Here is a 9,562-nt window from a genome sequence, read left to right on the forward strand (position 1 = left end):
ATTTGTAGGATGGATAGGAAGGCAGGGGGGGAAATCTGGTTTCTGATCTAAATGCTACTTATAACTGAGTATAACTGACTATTGACTCAGTTGTTGAAACAGGAGCTGAAAACGGGATTTCGGCACCGGATTCTGATGGTAAGACGCAAAGCCTTCTCTGTCTTCTGAGCCTTAGCACAGTAGGATTCCTGCCCACACCAACCCCGCACGCGGGGAGTTGCCGAGCAAAATGGGTGCTTGGTTGCCAAAAGGTGCCCAAAACTGTGCACCAGAAGTAATGGTAACAATAGGACATGTAGAATGCTAAGAAACTGCTGGCAAGTAGAATGAATAGCAGGGACCACAACTTGAACTTGGGTGAAACGAGGCGCACTTCGATTCAGACAACCGAATGACGGCTGGAGCAGGGACCCAAATTCAGACAGAACCTTCCAGCCACTTCTGCCACATGCTTCTCTCTGCATGTCAGCGTCCCTGTCACCAAAAGGTAGTGGATCTTTTCCTCCAGGACGTGGGGGACACGACCACCAGCGGCGTCCAGGCTCTTCTCTCCCTCCCAGTGAGGACCCCTCTCCTCCACCAGCTGCAGTTCCGATAAATGTCAGGGAGGGACCGTCTCCAACGTCCTCCCCTCAAGGGGACTGAGGCCAGGGAGGCAGAGTCACAGAAAGGGACGACAGCCCCATTTTGGTCCAAGTGGCTGGCGTCGGGGGACACAGCAGGTAGTTTCATCAAAGAAGGGCTTGGGTAGCGAGAACACTAAGGCACTATTCCGGGCCGGCAAGCCAGCTTCAGGATTCGCACAACAGCTTGTGGCAAAGCTAGGCCTGGAAGGGTTCTGTTCTCTTTCGGGCATCACAGCCTGTGTTCCCAGGTCGTCCCGTCTGGCCTCTGGAGAACTCACTTATCCCTTCACTGGAGTCAGTCTCCGCTCTCTCCCCAACTTCCCTCTGCATGGGGTCCTCTGAAGTTCCCGGTGCCTGCAGTTCAAAATTCAACTTTCGGGGCGCCTGGGTGGCTCAGCCGGTTAAGCGGCCGGCTTTGGCTCAGGTCATGACCTCACGGTTCATGAGTTCAAGCCCCACGTCAGGCTCTGTGCTGACAGCTCAGAGCCTGGAGCCTGCTTCGGATTCTGTGTCTCCCCCTCTCTCTGCCCCTCCCCGACTTGTGTGCATGCACTCTCTCCCTCTGTGTCAAAAATAAATAAACATTTTTTTAAAAATTCAACTTTACCATCAAGTTAACACTATGTCAGGTAGGCACAGCAGTGAGAGAGACATATCACGGCCTAACGTTCTTGTCAAAGACTCACGAGATCCTACAGCTTAAAAATGTAAGGTGTGCGTGGGTGAGATCAGATTAGGTTGCCCTCAACTGTTCATCAGAAGTTGACAGACACCGCCCCCGATGACTACGAATTTTACATCCACGGTGACCGATCGGGTCATTGGTCATTGCCCTGACAGGTGGTGAAATCTTAGCCATGGGCGAGCTCACTTGTTGAGAAAAAGGCCTTGCGTTGCGTGAAATGTTGACTGAATTTACGGATAGTGCAATTGTACCTGCACCTCCTGCCTTCAGCTGTTGTTAAGACCAGAGGCCGCCCGACTGGTTACATTTTTGTTTCAAATCCTCCCGCACCACTGATCCTGAGTTGACCGCAGCCAGATTCTAGAGCATCAGAATCTAGCTCCCACTTGTTTGTCACTGGCCCCCACGGCCAGCGCTGGCTTTTCTGCGCTGTGTCATCTGCTGTGATACCCTGAGCTCAGCCTCGAAGGCCACCCTCTAACTGTGGGTCAGCCAAGCCCACAGCCTCCTTGGGGGACGCAGCAATGACAGAACCTGCCTGTGGCTAAAGTGTGCTATGTTTTTCTTAAGGGAGGCTATTTAAAACAGAAGCCTTAATTTTCTGGTTAGCTGGCCAATAGAAGTTCCATCCGTCCTTGATTGTCAGATAGCTGACTGCTATTGCCCGGGCTAGTTGTCACTTAGAGAAACGGAGAAGGTGGGTTCATTGCACCCGGAGACAAACTCTGTCCCTTGGCCCCCAGGGTACATCCTGGGCCTTAGCCAGCCGGCTTGGAAAGTCTCAGATGGGTGAATGGGGAGAGCAGAGCTCATCCACTTCCCCTGCCCCCGAGTGTCATCCTGATGTGCAGAGGAGAGTGAGTTCAAGCACTGAGAACCCACCCCTGCATGTAAGAGCAAACCAGCTGGCTCTGTTGGAGCAGGCTGGGGGTCCGGGAAGCTGCACTGGCGTGGGGCTTCAAACGGCAATCTGGCCAAAGGTCCCCTGGTGGCCTGAAGGAGACTGCATGTAAGTAAGCCCTGCACTGAAAACAACAGAGCCTTGAGGCCGGTGGTTTATTGGGTGTTTCCAGTAAAGATGCAGAGCCCGAGGCCTCCCAGCGGAATCCCCGGCACAGTAACCCGGCACACATTTATCTGGCCACATTTGCACTTTTAAGCATTTGGGGCTGTCCAGAAAAGGGGCCGGTGTGCCTTTCCAAGCACCACGGCCGCCTGCCTCGGAAATCAAAGCTGCATGGTCAGATTCAGATGGGAGGAGCCACAGTGCTCAGCCAGAAGCATTAAAGGCTCGGAACGGAACGGCTCCTCAACTGCAGGCAAAAGTGTGCTTTTTCTTAAACCACGAACCTGGAATGTGCCCTCTGATGATGATTACAGGCCAAATCAACACCCAAGTGATGGAAACCAGGCCCACGCTCTGCTCGCGGTGTCCAGACCGGGACAGCTGCGTCCTAATGGGATCCAGAAGCCCTACCCTGCTCGCTAGCAGGCCCTCAGGGGAGGGGGCACCCAGGCGCTGTTCTGAAGGGCTGCTTGCCAGCGCGGGGGCTCAGCAGGTGTGCACCAGAGTCAGCCCCATCCCGCACAGGGACGCCTTGCAGGGTGACAGGAAGGGGCTGTGGTGCTGGGGTCAGCCCATCTGGACAGAGCTCTTCCCCCCGCAGCTCAAACCATGACCTATCTGCCTGCAAATCTCTCACTACCACAAAACTACACCCGGAAAGGCGGGGAAAGCTTGCTCTCTTTGCACTCGGTGGAAAGGATGTTTCTATATGATACGTAAGGAGGCCCCATGATAACGCACTCACGACAACAGAAGATCGGATGAATAGACAGAGAAGGTGATGGGCTCCTGCCCTCTACCCCCACCTCCCCTGGCCATTCCGCCTAACTCATTACAGCACATGCCCACCTTTTATGGGACTGAGCTCCGGGGGCCCTACTTGGGAATTTTACAGAGAAGTCAGGGCAGAACATGTGCTCGGGTCCCCGCGGGACAGCAGACCCAGACTTGCCCTTGTTAATAAGCTGCCGCCTCACACAGCTCTGGGGAGGGTATGCGGCTGATGCTTAATTGCCCACCATTTTGGATGGCATCTGAGGCAAAGGCACGAGATCCAGCTGTTCCTTCCAGCGCCTTCTTCCCCATCACCATTACTGGAACCATTGGTCCTAAGAAATGAAGCATTCTTGGAAGGTTGGATTCTTGAGAGGCTGGAGACGTGCTCATCACTCACCTTGCTACATGTGATTGTCAACGACATTCTCGGGTGTCATGGAGCTACAATTCCTGAACAAGAAAGAATAGTATCTTCGCAACAGCTTCAGCCCAGAAGATGAACTTGAAGAGGAGACATCCAAGTATGGAGGGGGTGGGGGGGAGGTACCAATTTTCCACATTTAATATTATTCAGGCTTTCCGGGAAAGAAATCGTGGTACAGTTGAGACCTGGCTACACTCTCAGAGGAAGTTTTCATCACTACCTAGAGCCCTGGTCTCTTTAAAGGGGCAGAACTCTCCAGATGTTACTACAAGGCTGCTGTGATCTTCCTCGGGTCACCCCACAAGCAGACAAGTCAACAAACCCACTCCTCACAAACATAATTGTGTGAACTTCACCCTGCCCTCCGGCTTCACCCACGGGAAGTGCACTCCAGAATATACTGGAATATTCCAGAACTTCCTGAGAATTCTAGAATACCTGTGCTCTCCCACTAGGCCTGCCCAGTTCTCTGCTCCAGAGCACGTGCAGGTTTTACACTCTCCCACTTACAGGTTCCTCCCCTACATGAACTGAACTGGAGTTAGGAGACTGCTTGTACTCGGTGTCTATTGGCTCACTCCTCAAATTTTGTTTGCTATTCAGTACGTTCTCACTATTTTGCATTTCCTTTTTCTCGAATTTTTAATCACAGTCCACAGTGGGTGTGTGAGAGGCAGGAGAGTCACATCTGGGAGTTTTGTCAGGTGGTAGCAATTGAAGGACTTCTCTGACCCCCAGAGGCAGTTCTACTCCTTTGTATCCTCAACCTTCAGTATAAAAGCCCAATACGCTTTTTCACATTATATGGTGACTGTTGATATGCCTTCCCCTAGAAAATAACACCATTTACTGAGCACTTCCTACGTGACAGTGTTTAATGTACATTATTTCCATTCCCTTAAGATACGTATTCTTGGGGCGCCTGGGTGGCTCAGTCTGTTAAGCGGCTGACTTCAGCTCAGGTCACGATCTCGCGGTCCGTGAGTTCTAGCCCTGCGTCGGGCTCTGGGCTGATGGCTCAGAGCCTGGAGCCTGCTTCCGATTCTGTGTCTCCTTCTGTCTCTGCCCCTCCCCTCTTCATGCTCTGTCTCTCTCTGTCTCAAAAATAAATAAAAACGTTAAAAAAAAAAATTAAAAAAAAAAAGATACATATTCTTTTTTCACCTATAACAGATGAGAAGCTAGTGTTCAGAAAGGTGAAGTAACTTCTCCAACATCACACAGAAAAAGATTGGGCAGAGAAATCAAGCTTCCGTTGGACAGGCCTGGCTCCAAAGCCAACTCCCTCTCTGTTCCTCACCTGCCGGTCAACATCCTATAAACCTGAGGTCCGGGCTCAGACTTTCCTCTCTGGCCTGAAGGTTAACGCTGGGACTGAGACGTTTCGTGGGACGTGGGACTTTTGGTACTAAAACCGGGACAGTTGGTCATCGAGGGAGGGTGGACATCTGGACCTTAAGGTGGGCCTCAGGTTGGAGTGCAGATGCCAGGGGGTGAAGAGCCGAGAGAAAGAATATCCACTATGTACAGAGAAGCCCCCTGCAGGACAGACCCTGCAATGACAAGTTTTCCAACTTTGCGGAGGGTTACAACTTGAGTCTCCAGGCCAGAGCACGGTCATGATCATGCGCAGGGATGCGCTTCCCTCCATGCTTCTGCACACGCCGTGGCCATGGGTTAGACCAAAGCTCTCCTCCCAGAGCCTCCCGACTACCTGTCCCCTGCCTGGGTCACATGGCACTGTCCTTCTCTGTTGTGGATGCGTGTTTATCTCACCCCTCGAGGCTGGCACACCAGGGCTGTGTCTTATTCCTGGGTTCTCAGGATCCACCACGGTGTTTGGCAAGCAGATGATCAATAGGTATTTGTTTCAATGACATGGACGCAGGGCTGCAGAGGGCGTGTGGTAATGAACGACCCCAGCTGGAAGGGCGCCTTGCTCTGGGTTGCAGCCACAGGCAGCTCCAGGCTTGCAAGCCTACTGTTAGCTTCTAACCAGGGCTACTCAGTTCCCGGCAGCTGTGGAGGCCACCCCATGGTTGCCATGGGAACCAGCCACTCACAAAGCCTCTGGGGCCCCGAACTCCACCCGTGCTCCCTGCTGCAGAGCCTTCTCAGATGCTACCGTGGGAACGGCCCGGGTGCCAGCGACTCTCTCCAGCCCACCCCTTAGAGTTGCCTCGGGCCAGAAGATGGAGGCCGGGCCCTGGCCGTGATCCCCGTACAGCTGCTTTTATGGAAGAGTGCACTCCAAGTTGCAAAGTTCCAGTAAGTGAACTCCTGGAACACAACCTGTGAGATAAAGGGGCTTGGCTCTAGGCAGCTGGTCTGAGAAGGGTGAGAACCAAGAAGCACGCAGTTGGGCAAATGGAAGAGGGATAGGACCTCCTTTATCTCCAGACTGGGGGTGGCAAGTCCGATGCTGGCAAATCGGGGAGTTGGGGAACGTTGTCAGACTTGCCGGTGGTGGGTCCCAGCAGTCACTTTACCAACTGGTAATCGGTGGAGTATTTCGCAGATGAGGGAACTGAGGCTCAGAGAAGTTAGCTGAGTCCGTGCTGTTTCTTCTTCCTGGGCACACGTTGCATGGCCTCCCTTGCGACTAGGAGCGGCCATGTGGCTGTCCAAGGGATCTGAGAGGAAACAATGTGGGCCCCTTCCAGGCTTGGTCAAATCTCCCACGCACGCCTCCACGCCCTGACCCTCTTATGGCCGGGTGGGCTGATGATGACCCCCAGGCAACCTTGGAAATGATCAGTGACCTGGTGAAGATAACAGAGCGTCCACCGGTTCAAGTCCATGAATGACTGTGCTGAGTGGGTTCCCCCACAAATCTCTGTACCTGCCCAGAAGTATTACTTGAACAGAAAATAAACTTCTAGTGTGATGTTACATGTCGAAGTCTGTTTGTTGTTACAAGTAGCCTTCCCTAACGGATAGGACAGGACAGTCCTGTCTGGCTTTCAGCTTCGCTGTGCCACGTCTCACAGGTCAGGGCTAGTTCCAGGGCAACTCGTGGCATCTGAGATATATAGGCTCAGTTGGACAAGTCCAGAGATGCTGGGATCAGAGCTGTTTTGTTCATTGCAACAGCTGCTTCCTATGCTCTGGAGGCCTTCCAAGAAGCTGGCTCCAAGACAGAGCATGAATTGTCCCCATGACATGTTCCCAGGGAGATTATGGATTTTCTGCCTGGTCTCTGGTACTTAAAAGGTGTTCTATAAATACTTATTGGATGGATGGATGGATGGATGGATGGATGGAAAATAGCTTCTACTATAGGGTTCCTACTATAGGGAAAGGAGAGAATGTCCTAAATATAGGGCTGAGAGTCTAATGGAGACACCGGAAGGTAGGTAAAGAGAGCTGGTCACTCCAGTGACAATACCCATTTGCAATCCAGCTGGGTTGAGGGCAGTAGGTGACCAGAGATGGACAGGCCCAACGAGGCAGCCAATGTGTGGCATTAAGTGGCCCCTACTGCTGAAAATGCTTCACACCCATCCCCAGCCAGGGCTGGGCTTGCCACTTCCTCAAATAAAAGCACAGGATGTCCAGTTAAGTTTGAATTTCAAATAAACAACTACTATCTGTCCCTATAAAACTTGGGACATACTGGTACTAAACAATTATTCATCTTTTAAAATCTTATCTTCAAATTTAACTGCATGTCCTGTAATTTCATCTGGCAACCCTAAAGCAGGCTGCCCAATAATTGATCTAGTCTGGACAAATGGAGGAGGGAGCTGACATGGGCTGATCAAAGACCATTGTTTCAGGGACTCAGTCTCACTGTCAGGGCGGTTTGCCTCGTGTGGATAACCAGGAGGCATAAGACCTGTAGCAACTTCATTTGGCCTCTTTCCTGCATTCTGGAAAGCATGCTAAGTATGGAAAATGGCAGGTCTATAAATAGTGGTGTAAATTAGAACGGGGGGGAAAAAAAAAAAACAACTTTGGCCTTCAGTCCATTAGATCCAGAAAAGAAATCCTTCCAAGCCAGTGACTGTTTATTAAATGTGAAACATACAACCTCATTCATAACAGAATTTATGGAACGGGGGTACAAGGGGCCTTGCTGTTTTCAACGTTTAGAAGAATTCTCTGTGTTTTTTTTCAAGATTCTCAAAACAAATATCATTCACATATAGCTACTGTCGTTGTCCAAAAGCTGATATTTAATAAATAGTCCGCTGTCGGCACAGAATTCTTGGTGGGCCTTTACTTAGACACTGTTGTTCTCTCCCTTTGGATTCGACACAATTTTAGCTTATCTTAATATTCCTAGGAGCCATGGGAGAAAGTTCTAGAGGCAAAAGGAATCTAACCTCACCCCTTTTCCCCCACACTGATCACATGACAAGTTTACAGGAAAATCTCCGAGAGAAAAGGCAAGAGGGCTAAAGGGGTAAGGCAAAATCACCATCCTGGGTCGGGAGGTTTGGTCTGAGACAGCTACCACCACATGCTGGCTGGTGTTATGATGCCTCGTGTTAGTAACAAGATTCGGAGCTGCATCTAAGCATCACATTGTGCCAGAACCTCCATCATAATCACCCTCATTGGCCACGTGTTTTACTTGTCACTGTCCCCCACTGGTGTCCCTATTTTAAGGCTTGCCTCACGGCAGGCCATGCTCAACCCAGCAGCAGCCAGAGGGATCTTTGTAAAATGTCATTCTCCCATTTTAAGCCTTCCCACGATTCCCAGCCCTCTAAAAAATATATCCACACCCCTTGGTGCGGGCTACAATGCTCATGACTCGACCTCTCTGACCTCACTTTCTTCTCCTACTCTCCCCAACGGCATTCACCCCACCCTACCAACACTGGCCCGCCTTCTTCTCCTCAAACACACCAAGCCTGATCCCTGCTCAAGGCTCTGCATGAACTGGTTACTGTGTTTGAAAAATTCTTGCCCTCGGTGTTTGGCTGGCTGCTGCCTTTTGTCATTCAGGTAACAGCTTAAAATTGCCTTGGAGAGCAGCTTTTCGAGATCATGAAACCTAAAGTAATTCCCTCCCCCATCCCTCCCCCTCTCCTCACCCTATTTTATTTTATTTTATTTTATTTTTATCATCACACTAACCACTAGCTCATAATTTGTTATTTATCTGTTTATTGTCTGTATCCTCAAAATAAAATGTAAATTCCAGGAGGACAGAGATCTTATTTGTCCTACTCAACCCATATCCCCAGTGCCCAGAACGGCATGTAGGCTGTCACTATATGAGTCTTGCAGAAACTTTTTCAAAGCTTTGTCGTATCACCAGGCACCAGATCCTTCTGAAGGCGGCATCATGAAGAAACCCTCATGAAGCCAGCATATACACAGACTGATCATGCTAGTGAATATTGACCCAGGGCTTACCACATGCCTAAGCACTTGACATGTATAATTAATTCCCCTAATTCTCACCATAGCTCTAGGAATTCTGTTATACACGATCCCATTTTACAGACAAAGGCCTGGAGCACAGGCGGGAAAAGTAACTTGCCCGTGACCACACCGGGGTAAGGAGTTGCCTGGATGCACCCAGGAAGTCCACCTCCAAACTGTAGGAACCGTTCACTGAGCTGTGCTGGTAACCCCAAAGAAACCCAAATCCTGGGACATAAACGGGGCAGAGTCCAAGCTAGTTTCTGAAAGATATTCCCCGTGAAGCTTTTGGTCGTCCGTGTTGGTTTGTTTCATCTGTAGAGTTTCGGTCATATATTCAACGTTAGGAAGAAGGAGAACCCATCGTGATTTGGCAAGAATTACAAGAGAGCCGAAGACAGAAGAGGACGAAGGCCATGAAGGCCTCAATAAACCAGTGTCTTCTGCGTCTCATCCATCCATCCATTTGTCTCTGACTCAACACACGTGTTTTGACCACCTAACCACTGCCGGGCGCTATTCTAGGCACATTTGTCCATCAAGAGGCAGTAAGGTCGAGAAATATGGAGCACCCAGGAATAGAACCATGCTGCTTTATAGGTCCA

Source organism: Panthera pardus, unplaced genomic scaffold (genome assembly GCF_024362965.1).
Source record: "Panthera pardus isolate Hobbes unplaced genomic scaffold, ASM2436296v1 HiC_scaffold_1, whole genome shotgun sequence".
Taxonomy (NCBI): domain Eukaryota; kingdom Metazoa; phylum Chordata; class Mammalia; order Carnivora; family Felidae; genus Panthera; species Panthera pardus.